A 24,407-nucleotide genomic window follows, 5' to 3' on the forward strand; every position below is an offset into this window, starting at 1 on the left:
GAGGTGGAGGCATGGACTGGTCCCTTGCTGTGGGTCTGCTGAAGATCCCAATGAGGCTATCACACGCTCCACTGATGTCTGCAGTGAAGAAGAAGCTTCCCTGATGTTGCCACAAATGAGAGCTGTAGCCTCAAGAGTCACATCTGTCAGTTGCCGCACATCCTTGGAAACTGACCTCAGAACCTGCACATAGGTACGTTGTTCCTTGAAAATACTTCTTTTCCGATGAGTGCCCATAAGTTTGGGTCCCACGACTTCAAAGCCACGGGCAGCCTTCTCTTCAGCCTCCGCTGGGAAGGTGGCACATCTTCACCCACTTTCCATTCCTCCAGCTCCCTCATGCTCTGTGCATCACACAGTGCCACATCCTTACTATTACTATCTAATTCATAGCTGATGAGGAACAAATTTATTCCCTGCTGCTCCTCCTCATCATTTGTTGCAGGTGAGTCAGAATTTATGCCCTTTGCAGCACTGGGATATAGCCAGGTTCGGCTTTAACATATTTTTGTACAGAAACTTTCAAGAACATTCCAGTTTCACTCGTTGCATTTCACAAGCAGCTACAGTTCTGTTGACTGTGGTGCCTGCTGACCATGAATGCTCGCACTGTTACTAACTGACATTATTGAGAAAGAGGACTGCAAGGAATTTGTTATTGAATGACACAGTATTGTTTATCAACTGGGTCAACGTGAAGCTCAAAAGGTCTGTCGTATTGTTTTTAAGTGAAGACCCACCTAGTCATTCTTAAGAGAATGCCGGTAGACAATATAATATCCCCTTTTGTAGTATAAATAAAATGGTCTTCAGGCTTGATTAGGTCTACTGACAAGAAGAAAAGTAAATAGGGGAGAGCAACTCACGATGTGCCACTCTTCCCTATTTACTTTCCTTCCTGCTGCCACTCCTAATGAAGCCAAACATTCCTGTAATTCCCATTGCTAAAATGGAATGTATTCAGTTCTGTGCTTTTTAGTTTTAATTGGAGGCTAGATGGTATCCCTGTTGGGTCATTTCTTGATTAGATAAAAGGGTGAATTTTGCAGGGTTCCACACCGTAGGCTGGCTATTAACTTGGAGCTGGGAAGAGAGCGGGATGGGGGGGGTGGGGAGGATTTTCGGATGGGAAACCCGGAAGTGAGGGTTTCCCACACGTCGTGATGATTTTGACAGTAGGACGTCTTTAAAATGTTTTCAATAGCTTTTGCGCCCGACAGCCAGCCAGATGAACAGACTGGCTGCATGTCGGGCAGGAAAGCAGCCGGGGAGATCAGGGTCTTCGGGGTTTGGATGGGGGGGGGGCAATCGTGTTGGACATTGTGGAGGGGGAAGTTGAACATCGTTGGGGGGGGGAAGTCGGATATCGTGGGAGGGGGGATGTCGGACATCGTGGGAGGGGGGATGTCGGACATCGTGGGAGGGGGGATGTCGGACATCGTGGGAGGGGGGATGTCGGACATCGTGGGAGGGGGGAAATCGGACATCATGGGGGGGAAAATCGGACATCATGGGGGGGGGATGTCGGACATCGTGGGAGGGGGGATGTTGGACATCGTGGGGGGGAAATCGGACATCATGGGGGGGGATTCGGACATCGTTGGGGGGTAGTCGGCATCATGGAGGGGTGAGTGGGAAGTCGGACATCGCGGGGTCCGATCACAGGGTGTGTAAAGAGGTCAGCTTGGGGAGCCGGGGGAAGCACTCCTGCTCCTCCTGACCCACAAGCAGTGCTGTAAGTGCACTTACCTCATGGATCCGGCCCTTCTCGCCTCCTTTTACCTGCAGGGAGTCCGGCGGCCCGGGAAGCCTGGCCTCCATGGGTTAAAAATAAAATTTAGAAAAAGGGAGGCTCGCAGCCTCTTTAAAAAATTTCACTGACCGACCCATCACCTGAGGGCAGGGTGGTCGCCCATGGCCCCGACCCGCCTCCATTAAACCTGGAAGTGGGCACGTTGGAGCCGGGTTGATGTCGTGCTTCAAATTTCTGCAATTTTTACTTCCCACCCAACCCTAATCCACCTGTTTTTGGGGGTTAAAATTCCCCCCATGGGGCCGATTCTCGGGTGAAGGAGCAGGTGCCTTGGGGGGCCGGGGGCTTCAAAAATCGCTGAAATGCCGAGCGGGTTCGGAGCCCAGCTCCAACCCGCTGACTTCCGGGTTCCCAAGTGACGCGTCCGGGTGCGCGCGCGTCTCCTGAATGCAGAAGTCCGACTGGCAATTAAAGCCGGTGGGATGATACTTTGCATAGTTTGTCAGAGAGTTGAGGTATTTGAACTACTTGATTGACTTGACATTTTGGCAGGGGTGCGATTTTGAAGCATCTTCAGCGTGTTTCACGTGCTGTGGGAAACACTCCATGTTGCAACAGATGTGTTTCAGCCAGCAGCCAGTGGGAGATTCAAATGGCACAATAGAGAGGGGTGCCGCTTGAGGAAGCCCTATCCACATCTGCCACCCACATTGAGGAGGAGGAGGAGGAGGAAGAGGAAGAAGAGGAGCAGGAGCTGGAGCAGGAGCAGGAGGAATCCTCCCCTCCCTGCACAAAACAGTCCTGCAACTACACATACACCACTGTAGAGTGACCCAATGGGTGGCATCAAATGTGGGTGTTCATGGTGAACTGCATGAAAGGGCCTTATTGCAAAAGCCAGTCGGGAATGGCCAAGACATGGCAGTAATGGTGACAATAATAATATTTAATGTGAGTTTGACAAAAAGCAAATATAATTAAAAAAACATGACCAACTGTCAAACACCCTTGTGCATCCCCTTTGTGCTCACAAAACCTTCGGCTTTCACTTCCAATTACTTCTACGTGGTGCATCCCCTCTGGCTACCGCAGAGGTAGTGGCAGGTTGCTCTTGTTCATGCCCTGACCAATTTGATGCTTTGGGCTTACGCCCTCTGGGTTTTTGTGCCCGTGAGGACCCCTCCAAAGACTGCTCCACCTGCACCTGTGCAGGGGCAGACTCGGCCACCTGAAGAGGAGGCAGCATTGCGGGTACTGGTTGAGAGGGGGGCAACGGGTGAGATGTGGGAGCGCTTTGAGTAGCGTCCCCATTTCCATGTCCCCTTTTACCATCATCCCTCCCCTGGGCTAGGCCCACACCACTCCTACCACTCTGCTAGACAACAGTTTGGAGGAGATGTGTGAAGCCTTGTAAGGTCAGTGCTAGTGTATCTGCCTGCCTGTTTAAGGCGGCAGAATGTTGTTCACCCTGAGTCCGAACGGCCATTGTAAGGGCCTGAATGGATTCATTTGTGAGCCGTGCTTGAAGCTGCATGGAGGCTAGCCTTCCCTCCATCGCAGACATTCCTGCACTTACCCGCGACAGTATGTCAGAGATGCTCTCATGTCCCTGTGACACTATTTCAGAGATGCCCTCACGTCCCTGTGACAGTATCTCAGAGATTCCCTCCCCTACCTGTGCCACCATTCCACTCATGTAGGAGTTGGACTCCTCCATCCTCTGCGCTATTGTTGCACCTGTTCCAGCATCTCGCAAATGTGCTGCTGCCCCTCGATCATTCACCTTTTAAAGGATGGTCCCCAGGGTTCAGCATCTGTGTCCAGCTGAGCAGAGCCTGGAGAGGAGAGCTCCCACCGATGCAGACTCTCCACAGCTGGCCCTGCCGCCAGTGTCTGCTCGTGCTCACATGTGTATGGTAACTCACCATGTGCGATCCCAACTAACTGTGGTGTGTGTATCTGCACTGGTGGATGGCTCGCTCAGATGTGACATTGCACCCTCAGAGGCCGGCAGGTCCTCTGAGGAATCGCCATCCGCCGTCGCTGAAGGCCCTGTAAGAGAACAGAAGGCAATATTAAGCATGATCATAGATGTGCCATGTTGCGATGAGCATACTGAGGTGCTTAAGATGGCGGGGCATGTTAACATCAATTCATATTGTGTGTGCTGCATGTGAAAGTTCTGTCACCAGATGTTTGTCAGGTGCCAGTCTTGGCTTCCCTGATGGACAGGCACACGAGGGCGCGGCTCAGCTCCAGCGCCTCCTGCTCCGCGTCTGTGAGGACGACGATTTGTTGCGGCCCCCGTCAGGTCCTCGCCCTCTCCCGTACATTCTGGTCTCTCGTCTTATATAAGGGGAGAAAGTACATACACGTGAGTGAGTGATGGTGAAGTGGACAACCGATTAATGCATTGGTTTCGATGCGGCTGACCGTGAAAGAGATGTATCAGAGGGTGAGAATGAGGCGGAGCAGGAGGCGCTGGAGCTGAGCCGCGCCCTCCTGTGCCTGTCCGTCAGGGAAGCCGAGACTGGCACCTGACAAACATCTGGTGACAGAACTTTCACATGCAGCACACACAATATGAATTGATGTTAACATGTTTATGACATTGTATGAGGATTGGATTGAGTGGTAGTGGTGGGGTGACTAATGGGGAGGTGAGGAAGTGGTGAGGAAGTGCAGGTAAGTTGAGGATGAGCTTTGAGTGGGTGTGAGGAGTGATGTGATAGAGTAGTGTTGGCAATGCAGAATGAGTTGGGGGGTCGGGGCAGTGATGTGAAAGACAGAATGTAGGAGAATGAGTAAGTGTACTCACTTTGGCTGACCTAGTTAGGTCATTGAAGCGTTTCCTGCACTGGATCCAGGTGCGGGAGATGTTGCTGCTGCTGGTGACCTCCTCTGCCACCTCGAGCCAGGCCTTCTTAGTGGCAGAGGCAGGGCACTTCCTCCCGTCCGCTGGGTAGAAGACATCCCTCCTCCTCCTCACCCCATCCAGTAGCACCTGGAGTGAGGCATCGCTAAATCTCGGAGCAGCCTTGCCCCTGTGCTGCTCCATTGTGCTGTGTGGGTGTTTGCTGCAGGAGCAGCCATTGGAGAACTGCCCCTTTAAATAGATCTCCTCCAGCTGACAGCCTGTGATGCGGGTGCGCAGTCCGCCTGCTGTGCAGCTTTTGGACAGCAAACCCGTAAGCCATGTTAGGTGGCTCCAATTGACCCGCGATCACATGGGAAACGGACAGATTTTATTGGGCAGGTTACCCACATGCCCCCCCCCCACCCCCCCGCCCTCCCACTGCCATCCCACCTCCCCGCTAATATTGGGGCCTATGTGACTGTAATTTTCTGATGTGCACTGGCCTTGCAAAATTTATCCTAGAGATTATAGGGTAATTTTCTGACTTCAGACCCTCAGCAGGGAGCCTCACACATTAGTAGCACACAGTAGATATTCGGGGGTGCATATATAAATGTATAATATATATACACACACAACAATTCTTGTTCATGCGCATATTTTGCCTAGCAAACTTCCCCAGGTGGATTTTCCTCTTCTATTCTTCCCATGGGAAAAGGGGCAAAATTAGGCACTGTGGACGACTGCTGCTTCACTCTCCTGAATTTCACTTGACCTGAAATTTCCTCACCCGCCCCTGCCAGGACCACCACCGGCTGCTCCTTCCCCACTTGCCACATGCAAATGCCAGTTGGGAGCGGGGCTGGGGGAGGGGGGTGGAAGGGCCTGGTTTACTGGCCCATTTTGTGTATTTAGCAAATTAGATGTATGACAAATGAAACTCTGCATTTTGTCATTTGATTATTTTTTATATTTTGTTGTGTACTCTAAATGCTTACATCAGTTGTATTTCTTTCATTTATATTTAACTCAGAACTCAAAAACAAATATTTAACAAAGGATGAATGTAGCAATGGAAATTCTGGAAGGACTGTGTCCCTGTTCAAGTTTGGGAAGAGGTTCTTAACACAAGTTCTGAACTTAAATGGGCTATTTTATGCAGAAACTTTTAGGTAACACTAATGCCACTGCAGAAATATTTGGTAAAGAAGCAAAGATGCAATATAGCTTAATCTTTTCTTAAGTGTTGTATATTTTTTATTCATCTCTTGATCCTCATTATAAAAATCCATCCACAGCCAAATGGACAGTAAAGATATAAAGCTACTCCCCATATTACATGCAGAGATGTATTTATTTACATAACTGTCGTATGTGATAGAATAAATGTATTTATTCGCTTGAAAAATAAAGAATACATTATAATTTATTTATTTACAAGAAAAGAAAGAATGAACTTGCATTTATATAGTGCCTTTCATAACCTCAGAATGTCCTAAAGCGCTTAACAGCCAATGAAGTACTTTTGAAGTGTAGTCACTGTTATAATGTAAGAAACACAGCAACCAATTTGCACACAGCAAGGTCCCACAAACAGCAATGTGATAATGACCAGATAATCTGTTTTAGTGATGTTGGTTGAGGGATAAATATTGGCCAGGACACCGGGGAGAACTCCCCTGCTCTTCTTCGAAATAGTGCCATGGAATCTTTCACGTCCACCTGAGAGGGCAGATGGAACCATGGTTTAACAACTCAAAAGACGGCACCTCTAACAATGCAGCACTCCCTCAGTACTGCACTGAAATGTCAGTCTAGATTACTTGATCAAATCCTTGGAGTGGGACTTGAACCACAGCCTACTGACTCAGAGGTGAGAGTACTACCACTGAGCCACAGCTGAAAAAAACATGTACTGCACTATCTCTGAAGAAATCTTTTATAAACTTCTTTCTGAATTCTCTCAGTGCAGATGTACACCTCTCCCCACTTCTACACCTCCACAAACCCCACCCTTGCAACAGCATAACGTCTGGCTCACCACGAGCAATGTAACAAGAAATCTGCTAGTATATTAAAGAGTTCTGTCAACTGCAGGGTTACCACATACCTGTAGTCAATGGCACTCTGTTATTGTAAAACACTTATTTTGCAATATAACTAATGGCTTAAGAAGCTATGGCATATGAAAAGGACATTTGGATCATTAATTTTCATTCCATAAAGGCTGTAACCCACAATTTTAACCTTGCCCATTGATCACGACCCTTAGTCTTGTTCAGGCTGATACTCCCTTCACAGAATACCATTCCTCACGACTAATCAGCAAAACATATTTTTAAGGCCACAATTGGGCAATCAATGTCAGGTTCAGCTACTTTACTGTGAAGATTCTTCAACGAGACCTGCAAACAGCGCGTTTAACACTAGTATCTAATGGTAGAGAGTGAAAGGAGCTGGGGTTTCCGCCTCCTGCTGATCACTTGTCTCACTGGAATTTATTTATTGAATTTCAGAATCTCAAGGCAGGGGGTGCTGCGGTGTGGCAGTGGGGAGGGGTCTTTATCTCCACTGAAAGAATTTGAAAAAAGGTTTGTCAGACAATGCAGTGGTACACTAAAGCTGAGCTCAGCACTCCTTGTGCAGGGCAGTTGCTGGATACATATTTGACTCTTCTGATTGCTCTTTTTGAGATACTTTTCTCTTCTTCCCCCCTCTTTAGTCTCCACAGTTCCACAGTTGAGAAGTCTGGCAGGTGACATAGTGCCAGCCCAATAGGGAATACCTCTCGATATCTTTCCACCAACAGGTGCATGAACCCTGCTGGTGACCCTGCCCCTGGTTTTTTTTTACTTCCTGTGGGAAATTAGCTGAATTCCTGTTGGCATCCTCGTAGTGGCTCAGCTGAGATTAAGAACTCAGGTGTCTATGTGAAATTAATTTGGGCAGCCTCATTCCATTTTCCCCAATGGGCACGGGCATACAGCACAAAGCAATTAGGCTCTAATTGGCAGTCTCATTCACAGAGGCTGCTGGATAGCTGGCATGGGACATGGCAAACAAAAATGTCATACTTGTGCAGTAGGAAGTGCTCTTCTGAGGTTGGGGCTGGAGCACATTGTTGGGGAAGAGTAGATGAAACTTTCCTCTGCTTCTAGCTACGCTATGCCTGACCTGGGAGTGTTTGATGCTGATACTGGATACCTAAAACCATTAACCGCCATCACTATCTCTCATCTCTAGCTCATGGAGGATTACAGGTACCAGCTGCATCCTGCTATTATTTTGGTCCTGTTTAATAGGGCACCAAATGGATAACTTCTAACATATATATTTTTAAACAAAAAGGACAGCATTAATCATTTTGCTTGTAGTGGAGGGGAACTCATAGATCCTACCATTCAGCTGGAGGGGTGATTGGTTGGTCACAGATACTAGCATTCAACCACTAAAACCCTTGATTAAATTCTCTGTGAACAGAAGATCTATTTAAACAGGAGGGACAGCCTGTAATCTCCAAGCCCTGCATTCCAGCCAGAGCCCTCTGAATCGCAACTGCGGGCTAATGTACACACAGAGCACTGCTAATGCCTTACATTTAAAGCAAAGAAAAATTCTATGGCCTCTTGTTGTTGCCTGCCATACATATGAATATGCTGTTTAAGCCTATTCTGCGCTGTCCTTTCGTTCTCCTGAAATTACCTACTCCCAAAGCTATCTGCAGCATGTGCATGCACCAAGAGATAAGTATATTCAGATAAGTATATTCAGATAAGCAATATAGTTAAATCACGCTTTTCACCAATTTCAGGGATTTACTCAGAATGTTGATTTATTTATTCTATCGCTAATCTGAAGCACTTCTGCTACATTCATACTCTTTTATATGCAAGAGTACAGTCAATAGGAGAAGTGTGGATCTCCCTCTGTTGGCTGCACTCCATCGTGTGAATGCCCTGACATTTGGGCAATCAAAGGCATTGTAGACCCATGGAAATGTGGTTCTACGGCAATCCTGAAAGTGCAAGTACAGGTGGATAAAGTCATTAAAAAAATGCCAGCAGCGTTTTGTGTTTTACAAAGAGAGGATAGAATACAAGATTAAAGAGATAATGATAAATTTGTACTCGGCAATGGTTAGGTCACAGTTAGAGCACTATTTTTGGTGCCCCATCAGAGAAAGGACAGTAAAGCTTATAGAACTTTCAGCGTAGGTTCATCAGGGTGATGCCAGGGATAGGAAACTATAGTGATGAGGAGAGACTTCAAATACTGGGACTATTTCCACTGGAGCAATGAAGTCTTGGAGGAGATTTAATAGAAGTTTTTAAAATTATGAAGGGTGAATAGGGTAAGACAATTTCCTCTGGTTGCAAAGTCAGTGATAAGGGGATCGTCAATTTAAAATTGTCACTAAGAGAGTGAGATCAGAAAAATTTCTTTACACAGAGAGTCGCTGGAGCTTGGAATGCTTTACCACAGGGAGGAGTTGAGGCCGACAACATTGCATCTTTAATGGAAAAGTGGATAAATATTTCAAACAGAGAAAAATGCAGGGATATGCAGAGAGCAGGGTAGTGGGATTACCCTAGAGCAAAGAGCAGGCACATACTCCATGGGCTGTGCTGTAAACCTCTACAGTTCTATGGTACAATGCTGTGGGATTAAGGGAGCCAGTTTTAGTAAATGTGGGGAGCCGGTCCCTTATATTCTCATATAGCAATTGGGTCTCGGCACCCAATTTAAAAGTAAAAGGGGGGAATCTCATTCTCTCTAGAGAGTAGGGTAACAACGAGTCAATACAAATCAACAACAACTTGCATTTATATAATGCCTTTAATGTAGTAAAACGTGTCATGGCGCTTCACAGGAGCATAATCAGATAGAAATTGACACAGAGCCAAAGAAGGAGACATTAGGACAGATGACTAAAAGCTTGCACAAAGAAGTAGGTTTTAAGGAGTGACTTAAAGGAGGAGAGAGGTGGAGAGGTTTAGGGAGGGAATTCCAGAGCTTAGGGCCTAGACAGCTGAAGGCATGGCCGCCAATGGTGGGGCAAAGGAAGTGGGGGATGCACAAGAGGCCAGAGTTGGAGGCAGCAGAGTTCTCAGAGGGTTGTAGGGAGGAGGTTACAGAGATAGGCAAGAACGAGGTCATGGATGGATTTGAACACTAGCATGAGAATTTTAAAATCAAGGTGCTGCTGGACCGAGAGGAAGTTTAGGTCAGCGAGCACAGGGGTGATGGGTGAATGGAATTTGGTGTGAATTAGGATATAGGCAGCAGAGTTTTGAATGAAAAGCAATCAAAGTTAACATTTGTGGATGTTAGAAACTTACCTGATGGACTTTCCCATTTGGAAAAGTAGGTTGAGGATCTTTAGTTTTGAAAATCACCCTGTCGAGGGATGTGGGCAGCTGCCACTGTTGTTCTGATTAGGAGTGGAATAGAATACACTACTAGTTGTGACTCAGCTGTAAACCTGTACACAAACATTTTTTTAAAAATTGTTTCAATTTAGACACAGTATCAGGAGGATTGGGTAGGGCTGAAGGACAAAAATACATTAATAAGGCTGCGTTTGATACACTTACAAAATGACTATTATAGAAATGATGTTGTGGTTTTCAAGTCCCTATCACCCCATTTGCACTTAAAAATGGGGCAGTACAGGGACCAAAATAGTGCACGCAACAGAAGCGCCAAGTTCGGGTGGGCCTCAAACTTGACAGTCATAACTCCCACCAAAGACAGGTGGGAGCCTCATCAATGTATGCTAATCGGGGTCAAATTACGTAGTTATGATCCCCGACGCCAATTTTCGTCTACGTTGCTACCGCCAGTTCCTGCTCCCACCCACCAAACATGGATGGTATAAGTCGCGAGATAGCCATTTTCAGCGGGGATGGTCAGCTGCAGTCAGGGAATGCTGCATACAGGTTTGGACTGCAGTCACTTGTGGGTTTTGAGCCTTAAAGACTTCCACGTTTAATGTCCTTGCTGCTGTAGGTTCTGCATAAATGTTGATTCGCTGCTGTAAAGTGGTACTTCCTGTCACTCCTGATGCTTCTACCCCTCCCCTTTAATTTGCTGCTGCAGGCCCTTCAAATTCGGCTGCCCTACCTCCAAATTGGCGAGCTGCCTATTGGGAAGCACACAGTTTGGATCCACACCGGCTCCGCTCAGCAAGCCCTGCATACACACCGCCACCACCTGCCTGATTTATACTCCACATCACCCTAAATGTGTCGTAAGGAAAGTAATAAAATGAGCAGTGTGTTATAGGGGGACTGTTATAGTGAGCACTGTGTTATAGAGTGTGTATTATACAGTTTCTCTATTAGGGAAAGAGGCATTAATAATGTTATAGAAAGTGTTACATGTTGTGTTATAGACTGTTATAGGAAAGGATGCATTAATGAGATTGAACCAATCATCCAAGAAAACCAGGTAACCTTTGTTCCCACTTTCCTCTCCCCATGAATTTTCCAGTTTCCACTTTTCAAAGTCACCTTCATTTTCATCCTTTTCAGAGAAGCCAGTCAGAACCATAGCATGCATCATCAGTGTTATAGGGCGGGCTGTGTTAGAGAGAATGTTATAGGGAAAGATGCATTAGAGTGTTATAAAGAGGTCTGTATTGTAGAGAGTGTTATAGCGAGAGTATTACGGGAAGGAATGCATTAGTGAGAGTATTATACAGGGCTGTACGATAGAGAGTTGCACTAGTGAGAGTGTTATACAGGGCTGTATGATAGAGAGTTGCATTAGTGAGAGTATTATACAGGGCTGTACGATAGAGAGTTGCACTAGTGAGAGTGTTATACAGGGCTGTATGATAGAGAGTTGCATTACTGAGTGTGTTATGGAGGATAGAATGTACCAATGAGAGCATTATAGAGAGGGCTGGGTTGCTAAGAGAGTGATGCATTATTGCTAGTGTTATAAAGAGGACTAAATTATAGAGACAGTAATGCATTAGTGAGGCTATTACAGCGAGAGTTTTACAAGAAGGGATGAATTAGTGAGAGCATTATAGAAAGGGCTTGGTTACTAAGAGAGTGATGCATTATTGCGAGTGTTATAGAGAGGACTGTGTTATAGATCGAAGGATGCATTAATGAGAGTGTTACAGGCATTAATGCAAGTGTTACAAGGAGAACTGTGTTATAGAGAGGGCTGTATCAAAGAGAGTGTTATAGGGAGAGTTGTACTTCTCCCCTTTTCTCCTTTTGCTTCCTGAAAGTAACAAATTTTACTGGGATATCGGTGATATGGGCATTACTCTGAAACCTTGCCAAAGAGGACATTGGTTCAAGACAATGTGGTGAGTGTTGGCAGATTTTTTGAATATCAGAGACACTGCAGCAGAGCCCAATCCGGTCCGCACCTGAGATATTATACATAGATACAAACACATTTTCCAGCAGGGGTAACCAGGTAAGGATCAGGTCTGATTTTCCCCTCTCTAGCTCTGGGACACTGAGGTGCACTGTAATGCGTCCACTGCTGCCTTGGCCTAGATAAGATAACTCAGCCCAGGACCGGGACCTTCATGGTGAGCATTGTTTGTTAGTAGTACACATGTTGCATTTACCCAAAAGTGAGCATGTTATAATGAGAGCTATGTGGTTAGTGAACGAACCCTAAACAATGCATTGTCAATTATCAATAGCTTGTGTTCTGCAATAGTCTTGAAGCCCAGCCGAGAATGTGCACTGAATAAATAAAAGCTGAAGCAATGAGGGAAAGATGGTGCTCACTCAGTGTGGTTTTATTTGTCATAGATCTATATACTGCTGACTTAGTGTGTCGGTCTTCCTCGTGAATATATACAATACTGACTCAGTGTGGCACTGTCTAATGTAGGTGAAGCTAAGAATATTGGCTAGATTTTGTTTTACGTTTTGCAATGTCTCCATAGGCCAGTAAAAGGACTCCTTCCCCTTTAAATGTGATCAGCACATACTGTTCCAAAGGATTGGGGGAGGGGAGAGGCAGAGGGATCAGTTTGGGGCACTTTAAAGGTCAATCCAGCAAAAAACTATGCTGCAATCACTGAAAGAACTTATCTACTTAAGAGCCTTGCATTACAAAAAATACTGGACCTTCACACTCACACACCCACAGTTTTCCCACAAGGTGTATTTTTATAAGTCATGCGATCCAGAGTTTTGGTTTGTCAGGAGATTTAAGGGACAGTGTGGATTTGTTGACTTGCACAGTCCATTACAGTTTCTGGCTTACAATAATTCATTCACAATTCATGGGATACTGGCATTATTCCTAACAGTGCCCCATTTAGTCACTTCAACTGTGGCAGCCAATAGCTCTGCTGGAAGTATTATTAAACAGCGGTTTGGATAATTATTATAGTATATAGAGCTCATATTTAAAACCATTCATAGTCGCAGTCAATGGAAAAACCAGAACCAACTCTATCAGACTTTTGATGTTACTAAAGAGGCAGCAGTAACAACCAGTACATGGTGGGTAGAAAATTAAATCTTCCTGGTGTGACACTGAGCCATGCATACGGGGAGGTCCGGAGTGGCAGGGCCTGGAGCACTGAGTTCAAATGTAGTTGAGACCAACTAACTCAGCAAAGATTGGGCATTGAACCTGGGACCTTCTGGTCCGGATGGCTTAGCACCATATCACAGGTCATATGGGGCGTTTACTCACTAAACCAAGAGGGATGCTTCAGTAAGAGATTATTCAAGATGAGGAAGGCTGTTTACCAAGAAAGCCGAGTGGAAGTATAGCAGAGTACTGGGCACAGGGCAATATACAGATCAGTCCGGGTTCTGTACTGGACACAGGAGAGTGTATAGATCAGTCCACATGGGACACAGGGCAGTGTATGCATGAGTGCATCCACTGTAGTGGGCACAGGGGAGTGTACAGATCAGCGTACACACTGATTATACTGGACACAGGGGAGCGCACAGATCAGTCCATTCTCTGAACTGAACACGGGGAAGTGTATACATTAGTTCACACACTGCACTGGACACAGAGGAGTGTACGGATCACTGCATATTCTGTACCGGACACAGGAGAGCATATAAATCAGTGCACACACAGGATTGCACAAATCAGTCCAAACTTTGACTGTACTAGACACAGGGCAGCATACAGTTCAATGCAAACTCTACTGGATTAGGGCAGAGTGCACAGCCTGACAACAATAGTTGCAGGAAGACAATGCATAAATCAGAGTGTGGGGTGGTTGAGAAGATCAGCTGCCGGTCTGAAGACAGCTTTAACCAAATCCTTCCAGCTGGCACTAAAACTCAAGTGAAGTCATTTTCAAGAGATCAAAGCAAGAACAAAGGCTTTAATTAACAGTGAGATTAATGAGCTGAATTTACTCCCCCCCCAGCCCTCCAACCTCCACAGGGTAGGTGCCTGAAGCCTCACCTACTACATCATTAATATGAACACAGCAAAGGGACTCTTCAGAGGAATTCTGAGGCCTGCCACAGCCAAGGAAGAGCCAGGTCCAATTTCAACATGAAAATAACATTGAATTCAAGTGAACGGAATTGAATTGAGTGTTTATTGAGACACTTTTACGTTGACAGTGTGCCATTAGCAGCAGGAGTGTGGTTTTCCTGGTGCCGATTCACACACTATACTATAAACAAGGTGAATTCCACTCCTCTGACGGCACCGGGGACCCAACTTTCTCTTGGCCCCAATACTTGTTAGAGGTGCGGAAAACAAGCAGCTCTTTCTTTCGAACCTCCAAAGGAGGCCAGAGGCGCAAAGTGGGGGTACAAGGGAGAAAGCGCCGGACGGAGGTCCTGGATCTCCACATGAAAGTCGTTCTCCCACAGCCCCAGTGACCATTTTTTAAAAGTGTTTCAAGTTTTTACTGTCCTGTCGCTAACAAGGACACGTTGCAGTCACCGTCAACAGTTTGAAGTGTGTGCTGCTACATAAAATGGCCAGGGTTTTCCATTTCCCCATTTCTCCACTCTCCAGCCCAAAATGTTCTGCCCATTACAGTGAATGGGTAGAATGTTGCAGGCTAGTGAGCATAGGGGCAGCAAATCCTGGCAAATATGTATAATTATTTACACGTGAGCCTGGACAACAGTTTTTGGCAAGATTTTTTCAACCATGGGGGCATTCTACCTCCACCTGTGCACTTGCAGCTGGACTGACTGGACTGCGATCAGGAATAGGAACGCTGGTTCAGATTTGCAAAAGGTGTCCGTAGAACCAAGAAGACAGCAGCTTCAGGGGTGGGGGATATTGGTAGAGAAAAGTAGTAAGAGAAACAAACTTCATTAGAAAGTACCAATACAGCCTGAAGTTATGGTAAACTATCCCTCCCCATCCTTCTCGAGCTATCTGCAGCCTTTGACATGGTTGACCACACCATCCCCCTCCAAGGCCTCTCCTCCGTTGTCCAGCTGGGTGGGACTGCCCTCGCCTGGTTCCATTCCTATCTATCCAGCCAGAGAATCACCTGTAATGGTTTCTCTTCCCGCTTCCGCACCATGACCTCTGGACCTAAAAACACGTCAGGTTCCACATGTACGCTGCCGGCACCCAGCTCTACCTCACCACTGCCTCTATTGACCCCTCCACTGCCTCTGATTTGTCACATTGCTTGTCCGACATCCAGTATTGGATGAGCAGAAATTTCCTCCAATTAAATATTGGGAAGACTGAAGCCATTGTCTTTGGTCCCCACCACAAACTCTATTCCTTAGCCACCGACTCCATGGGCACCATCCCTCTCCCTGGTCACTGTCTGAGGCTGAACCAGACCGTTCGCAAACTTGGCGTCCTATTTGACCTGAGCTGAGCTTCTAACCCCATATCCTCCATCACAAAGACCGCCTAATTCCACCTCCATAACATTGCCCGTCGCTGCCCTCTGCCCTCAGCTCATCTGCAGCTGAAACCCTCATCCATGCCTTTGTTACTTCTAGACTCAACTATTCTAATGCTCTCCTGGCTGGCCTCCTACCTTGCACCCTCCGTAAACTTGAGCTCACCCAAAACTCGGCTGCCGGTATCCTAACTCTCACTAAGTCTTGTTTACCCATCACCCCTGTGCTCACTGACCTACATTGGCTCCTGGTCCGGCAATGCCTCGATTTTAAAATTTTCATCCTTGTTTTCAAATTCCTTCCATAACCTCACCCTCCCTATCTCTGTAACCTCCTCCAGCTCTACAACCCTCCGAGATCTCTGCGCTCCTCCAACTCTGCCCTCTTGCACATCCCCCATTTTCATCGCTCCACCTTTGGTGGCCGTGCCTTCAGCTGCCTAAGCCCTAAGCTCTGGAATTCTCTCCCTAAACCTCTCTGTCTCTCTACCTCTCTCTTCTCCTTTAAGATGCTCCTTAAAACCTATCTCTCTGACCCTGTCCAAATATCTCCTTATGTGGCTCGGTGTCAAATTTTCGTTCATAACCCTCCTGTGAAGCATCTTGGGACAGTTTACTACATTACAGATGCTATATAAATGCTAGTTGTTGTTGTAATCATGACAAAATAAGCTCAAAGAAGAAGTCAGGGCACTTGTGCAATCAACGGATGAAGTCAGGGCACTTGTGCAACCAACGGATGAAGTCAGGGCACTTGTGCAATTTCTGGAGATTCCTGACAGTAGTAAAATTCTTACTATTATCCAGTTCCCACAGCATCCCAGTAAAAACCACAGCTGCAAAATGTCTTCACCGGTTGGATTATTTTCCTATGCCTGCTTCCCACATCCATCACCATGTCTCAGTCACATTCACTCTCTCTCAGGTTCTCGACCTCCACATCTTACCCCCCACCACCCACACACACATACATCAAAGCCCCTCCCTTATCAGCGTAAGGGGCAGGATCCCCGTCTGCAAGCACTCTGACTGTAACATAACAACCTTGGAAAGTCTGCTGGAAAGGCAAACAGCAAACAACAAACTGCCCAGTAACAACAGAATTCTGGATCTTCTTATCAACCTAACACAAACACAACACAAAGGTTTCTCATTCAACTCTAATCTTGCTCTCTCAACTCTGGCAGCAAACACAAACCTAATTCCAAGGATCTCTCCAGGCTGTATAATAACAGATCATTCTATATACTAGGGACCAATGCAGCTGCTATACTATATAACAGACTCTTATACCAGTATGTACTGAAGATGTGATTGATGCAGCCAGACTGTACTATAACACTTGTTCTGGGGAATGATGCAGTGAAGCTGTACGGTAAAGGATTCGAATGATAAGAGACACTGAATATGATGTTTGGTGCGATCAGCCATTTAATAATAAATTAAATAATAGAGCCTTCTGCTAAGGTTACACCGCAGCACATTTAACGTGGCTCAATCGTGGAACTTTTGTATGGCTATTCCCAAATCAGAGCCTGCTCAAAAACACCCAGTGAGGCAATAATGCCTCTTTTATAATATGTTTTCCTGCCAATTGCCCCCCTTCAATTATTGCCCCTACTTTTCTAAGGGTGATTCAGGCTGGCAAGTGGCAGAGGTGCTCAGATATCCTAATCTTACATAAAACGTACAGCACAGAAACAGGCCATTTGGCCCAACAGGTCCATGCCAGTGTTTATGCTCCAGACGAGCCTCCTCCCTCCCTCATCTACCCTATCAGCATTTCCTTCTATTCCTTTCTCTCTCATGTCTTTATGTAGATTCCCCTTAAATGCTTCTATGTTAGTCACCTCAACTACTCCTTGTGGTAGCGTGTTCCACATTCTAACATTCTCAGGGTAAAGAAGTTTCTCCTGAATTCACTACTGGATTTATTAGTGACTGTCTTATATTTATGGCCCCAAGTTCTGATCTCCCCCGCAAGTGGAAATATCTTCTCTACATCTACCCACCAAGCCCTTTCATAATCTTAAAGACCTCTATCAGGTCACCCCTCAGTCTTCTCTTTTCTAAAGAAAACAGCCCCAGCCTGATCAATCTTTCCTGATAGGTATAACCTCTCAGTTCTGGTATCATCATAGTAAATATTTTTTGCACCTTCTCCAGTGTCTCTACATCCTTTTTATAATATGGAGAACAGAACTGTTCACAGTACTCCAAGTGTGGTCTAACCAAGGTTCTATACAACTTTAACATAGCTTTCCTGCTTTTCAATTTTATCGCTCGAGAAATGAATCCCAGTGCTTAGTTTGCTTTTTTGTGGCCTTATTAACTGGCATTGTTACTTTCAGTGATTTGTGTATTTGTACCCCCAGATCCTTCTGCTCCTCAACCCCACTTAGACTCTTATTATCCAAGTAGTATGTGACTGTCTTATTCTTCCTCCCAAAATGTAATATCTCACACTTATGTGTATTGAAATTCATTTGCCAATTACATACCCATTCTGCAAGTTTATTGATGTCTTCCTATACTTTGTCACTGTCCTCCTCAGTATTAACTATATCCCTCAATTTGGTGTCATCCACAAATTTTGAAATTGTACTTCTGATTCCCAAGTCCAAATTGTTTATGGAAATGGTGAACAACAGTGGTCCCAGCACCAATCCTTGTGGAACACAACTTCCCACCTTTTGCCAGTCTGAGTAACTACCTTTAACCCCTAGTCTCTGTTTTCTGTTTTGTAGCCAGCTTGCTATCCATTCTGCTACTTGTCCCCTGACTCCACATGCTCTGACCTTAGTCATGAGTGTACTATGCGGTACCTTATCGAAGGCCTTTTGAAAATCCAAATATATTACATCCACTGCATTACCCTTGTCTACCATTTCTGTTACTTGTTCAAAGAATTCAAAAGGTTGGTCAAGCATGATCTTCCCTTTTTAAATCCGTGCTGACTATTATTTATTATATTTTCAGTTTCTAGATGTTTTTCTATTACATCTTTGAATAAAGATTCCATTATTTTTCCTACCACTAACATTAATCTAATTGGTCTATAGTTCCCTGGACTGGTTCTTTCTCCCTTTTTAATTATAGGAATCACATTAACTGTCCTCCAGTCATCTGGCACTATTCCCTTTTCTAATGAATTTTTATATATATATGTAATGGTGCCTCTGCTATCTCTTCCCTAACTTATTTTAATATGCACGGATACAATCCACCTGGACCAGGGGTTTTATCCTCTCTGAGTTTGATTAGTTTATCAATTATCTCCCCCCTTTCTATCTTAAATGTCTTTACATCTTTTTTGATCTTTTCTTCTAATGTCATGCCCACCATGTTAATCTCCCTGGTAAATACTGTGGCAAAGTAATTATTTAATATCCCTGTCATTTTGCTGTCATTACCTGTGAGTTTATTGTGTGTATCCTTTGGTGGCCTTATCCCCATCCTGATTTTTCTTTTGTTATTTATGTGTCTGTCGAATACTTTACTATTTCTTTTTATATTCCTTGATAATTTAATTTCATAGTTTCTCTTTGCCTTCCTAATTTCTTTTTAACTTTTTTCCTAACCTTTTCATATTCCCTTTTGTCATCGTCTCCTTTGTTGTCTATGTACTTAATGTATGCCTTTTTCTTTAACTTCAATTTTGCCCTTATTTCTTTATTCATTCATGGTCTATCATTTTTGACTAGTTTGTTCTTGCTTTTTAGTGGGATATATTTCTCCTGGACTCTATTGATCACCGTTTTAAATGTTTCCCACTGCTGTTCTATTTCTTTGTTTATCAGTAAATTTTTCCAATTTATTTTCTCTAGTTCCACTCTCATCCTGTGAAAATCAGCTTTTTTCCCAATTTATTACTTTGGTCTTTGTCTTAGTTATGTCCTTCTCAATCTTTATCTTAAGCCTTATTATGCTATGATTGTTATTGCCTAGATGTTTCCCTATGCTTACTTCTCTTATTTGTTCTGGTTCATTTCCCATTACTAGAGCCAGCAGTGCTTCCTCTCTTGTTGGGCTTTTTACACACTGGGTAAGAAAGAAGTTCTGCACACATTGTAAAAACTCCATTCCCTGTACCTCTTTACCTACGTCTTCTTGCCAGTTTATTTGGAGATAGTTAAAATCTCCCATGATTATTATTCTATGTCCTTTGCTCATTTCACATTTTTGCTTACATATTTCTTCTTCCAATTCCTTTCCACTATTAGTTGGTCTGTAATATATTCCAATTGGCATGATCGATCCCTTATCTTTTATTTCAATCCATATGGATTCTGTTTCTATCCTTCTGTTAGTTATGTACCTTTCTTCTACTGCCATTATATTATCTCTTATTAGTACAGCTATTCCACACCCCCCTTCTTCCTTCCTTATCCTTTATGATTATGTTATAGCCTGCAATATTTAGTTTCCAGTCCTGTTCTTTCTCTAGCCAACGACTCCATCCCTCTCCCTGGCCACTGTCTGAGGCTGAACCAGACCGTTTGCAACCTTGGCGTCCTATTTGACCTTAAGATGAGCTTCCGACCACATATCCGCTCCATCACCAAGACCGCCTACTTCCACCTCCATAACATCACCCGTCTACGCCACTGCCTCAGCTCATCTGCTGCTGAAACCCTCATCCATGCCTTTGTTACCTCCAGACTGGACTATTCAAATGCTCTCCTGGCCGGCCTCCCATCTTCCATCCTTCATAAACTTGAGCCCCTCCAAAACTCTGCTGCCCATATCCTAACTCACACCAAGTCCCGTTCTCCTGTCACCCCTGTACTCGCTGATCTACATTGGCTCCCAGTCCGGGAATGCCTCGATTTTAAAATTCTCATCCTTGTTTTCAAATCTCTCCATGGCCTTGCCTCTCCCTATCTCTGTAACCTCATTCAGCCCTATAAGACTCCGGGATCTCTGTGCTCCTCCAGTTCTTGCCTCTTGCACAATTTTAATTGCTCCACCATTGGCATCTGCGCCTTCAGCTGCCGAAGCCCGAAGCTCTGGAATTCCCTCCCTAACCCTCTCCGCCTCTCTACCTCTTTCTCCTCCTCTAAGATGCTCCTTAAAACCTACCTCTTTGACCAAGCTTTTGGTCACCTGTCCTAATATCTCCTTACGTGGCTCAGTGTCAAATTTTGTTTAATAACACTCCTGTGAAGCCCCTTGGGACATTTTACTACATTAAAAGGTGCTATATAAATGCAAGTTGTTGTTGTTGATGATGTAGCCATGCTTCAGTTATTTCTACTACATCTGGTTCCTCACTACAGATTATTGCCTCCCGTTCCCCTGTACAGGCAGTTCAATTCATCTTTAATAGTTGTTCCTTTTACTTTATTTTTAACAGTCCTTTTATACTTCTGTTTTATAACAATTTGTTCCTTGACCGTTTATGTTATCTTTATTCCTTACCCTGGTCTGACCTTTACACTTATCTCCTGTTTCTTTTTTCTTTAAGCTTTTGTAATTGCTACCAGATCCCTCCCCTAATCTATTGGCCATTTATTCACATGTAAAGGCTGGAGAGTGAGCATCGCCGGTTACTTAATTCTGGACAGCGATCAGAACTGAAACCGTTCTCGCCTTTCATTCACACGCCTACTCTTCCAGCAGGATCCACTGGATAGTAATCGAGAGTGGAAACCCCCACTGTTTTTCCCCATCTTAGCTCAGGTGCACTGAAGTCACTTGTGGCAGTCCCAGACCAGCTGTGATCAGATAACTTACACTTCCTTGGTTTGTACTGCTCAGTGGCACCCACGCAATGTATGAATCGTGGAGAATTATGGGCAGCATGATTACAAAACTGTAATCTATCAAGATAACATCATAAACCACGATATCAAAGCTCAAGTACTTTATAAATATCACCTGAACAACAAGATGAGATTACCCAGCTCACGCGGCATTGAGTCGGTCTGACCCATACAGCAGGTATACATACCCACGATTTGATTTCAGGCTGATGCCAGGATCCATAACCCTACTTTCCTTACAGTATAACACAAACCTTTTAGTAATAACACCTGAATATTTTAATAACATTCTGAACACTGACTGCATTAACAGTAAAGATGCCCTGAACATCTAAAGCTGCATTGATCGGAATGTATTATCATCCAAAAATAAACTTCTAGAAACAATACTTCCCCAATGCACTACAGTACTGCCAGTTAATGGGTAACTTGCTCATAAGTACTTTATTGTTTCGCTGTTGACTTGTTAGTGACCTATAATCAATTAAAAACATCGTCATAATCAGCAAGGGCACAAATCCAGGAGAGTCAGATAGCAATAAAGAGCACAGTGTAGAGCCTCAGTGAAAACTATCTAGTACTTCAAAACTGAATCCAAAGTGCATCCTGTAAAAGCCCAGTCAGATGTTGCAGGTGAATATAGTTTCCACGCAGTTTATATACTAATGCAGAAGACTATCAGTACAGATTGACACTGCACTAGAGCTAGTATAAAAAGCAGGGAAGGGCACCAAGTGAACAGACAGACACAGCACGAATCGCAATGTGAATCAAGTAAATGGCCCAAAATTTGTGATTTATGTGCAAATCACACAGCAACTTCAGGTGAGGGCAGATGCGTAGTTAAATGCGAAAATCCCCGGAAGTTGCTGTCCAAGATGTGCCGTTCCACCACTAGCTTCGCGAAAACAGCATCTCGTTGTCTGACTCACCATTCAAATGCATTTGTGTGAAGTTCCCGTACTTGCATGGTAGATACAAACTAAACTCGCCACAGAAAGTTAGGGCTTGTCCATTTCAGTCTAAGTACCCTTTTTAATGGTGTGATAAGTGTTAATTACTATCAAACAACTTCCCTGGCACTGAAAATGAACTATTACAAGTGTGGAGTCTCATTCCTTCAGGTTTTAAGTGTTGCTGGAGATTTTTTTTAAAACGTAAATTTTTAAAAAACTTTTTCTTTATCTCTTTTTTCTCTCTCTTTTAATCTAATCTTTCTTACCCTCTCTTTATTTCGTTTTCTGTACCTGATTTGACAATTAATTCACTATTCTAACTTACACTTCCTGGTTCAGACTCTGCGCTGTTCATTAACAATGCTTCAATCTGATAGGTTAAGGAGATACACAATTGCTTGCCTTGTTCATTCAGATCCCAGATGCCACTTCCAGCAACTTGTCGTGTAAAATATCATAGAAATTAAACAGGCAAGGGTGAGTCTAACTAACAGCAGGCACCGTTCAATCACGGGCTACAGCAAATTCTGGGCCAACAGAAGAAGTGCATGGAGAAATCTAACAGTACACCAACGTGTTGCACTGCAGAAGAATGAGATGTGGGTTTGTATCCACAATCTTCCACATGCTGAGTTTCAGACATCAATTATATTTCTGTGAGCTATCTAGTGAAGACACAGCACTTCCTCATAGCGACTGAGGAAAAGCCAGCGGAGAAGTCATCCTCAAGCTGGTGTCACCAACGTTCTAGTGGATGGTTAGAAAGTGGTACTGGAAGAGCTCTGGGAGCAAGTCAGGCACCACCCCTTTCAAATGGGATTGTGTGTGGGAAAGGGAAACTAAGTAAAGGGAAGAGGTGAAAATACCTTAAATAAGAGAAACTCTTATCCTCAATATACCTGAAACAAATTTCCTATCTGCTAAGATGGGGAAGATAAGAAAGTAATGCAGTTTGTGCCAGTGCTCCTCCGTCACAGGTTGTTTCCATCTCTGTCGAATCATCAAGGGTGGTTTCTATTTATACCCATTCTTTGGGAGTTAGCGACAACCTTAATTTAGGCCCGAAGGTTTCCTGAGTTTGTCTGCTTTGGGTAATTAGAAATCCCATTGAGGTCAGTTCAGGTACGCCATCAATTTGTGTAAATGGGGATCAGGAAAAGAAAATCCCACGTTATATCCCTGACCCCCAAGTTAGGGCAGAAGTCTAACCACCACAATTGTTCTCAGTTTTCTTGGATATGGAAGGGGAAAAAAACACATAAGTCAGTCTTCCTGTTTCAGTTCGCGATCCAGTGATTCCCAGTGCAAATATGAATATGTGGCAATCAGGTGAGGATAAGACTGATGCTCCTCTGGTCACATAGCCTATCTCCAGCCTCACACATGAACAATGGCAACTTGGGTGAGGTACCAGAACACAGCTAGACCCATGCAAATGCACCCCATCTACAGCCAGCGGCTTCAGGAGAGGAGAGGAGTAGAGAGGCGCTCAAAATTTAGGCTCCTCCTTTTCTCCATCACCCCAAGAAAAAGAAAAATGTCAGCTTGCATCTCTCATTTTCTCTCCTGTAAACTGAATCGTGTTAGCTGGCCATTACTATTTGTTGCAAATAAAGAACACCGGATGCACCAGCTTAAAATAGAATTGCACACACTGTTCGTTTCACTAACCTTCCTGGCTCTGTTTTCCCAGCTCACAGATTTTCTGAACACCCCTTGTAGTGTCATTGCTTTGGGAATTGAATTGGTGGCAATGAAATTATGCATGCAAAATGCCTGCCATGTTTGCCTACATAACGACAGTTATTGTCCCTCAAATTAATTTGCTGTATATGAATTGCTTGCAGATATTTTGAGAGAAATGGTTAAGATACAATATAAACGCAAGTCTTACCTCATTTCTTATTTTAATGAAAAAATAAATGTTAGTATAATGTGGTTTTCCACATCTATTTTTTCACTGTAGTTAGTGAACAGAAAATATGAGAACTGAGGCATTAAAGTGTGGAGCATGTTATTCCAAATCTGAATAATGCACCCTGTCTTTTAATGTCTCATTTATATTGTGGGGTGGATTCAGAATAACAGTGGCAACTCTAAAGTGAGTTTAAAGCAAGTGTACATACTCAGTCTTATACATGCTCAACCTTGGACATGCGCAATCACTCAAAAGTTGCACTTATGACTTTGTGTTTCCAATTGCATAGCCCCCCCCCCCCGCTTACTG

Source organism: Heptranchias perlo, chromosome 14 (genome assembly GCF_035084215.1).
Source record: "Heptranchias perlo isolate sHepPer1 chromosome 14, sHepPer1.hap1, whole genome shotgun sequence".
Taxonomy (NCBI): domain Eukaryota; kingdom Metazoa; phylum Chordata; class Chondrichthyes; order Hexanchiformes; family Hexanchidae; genus Heptranchias; species Heptranchias perlo.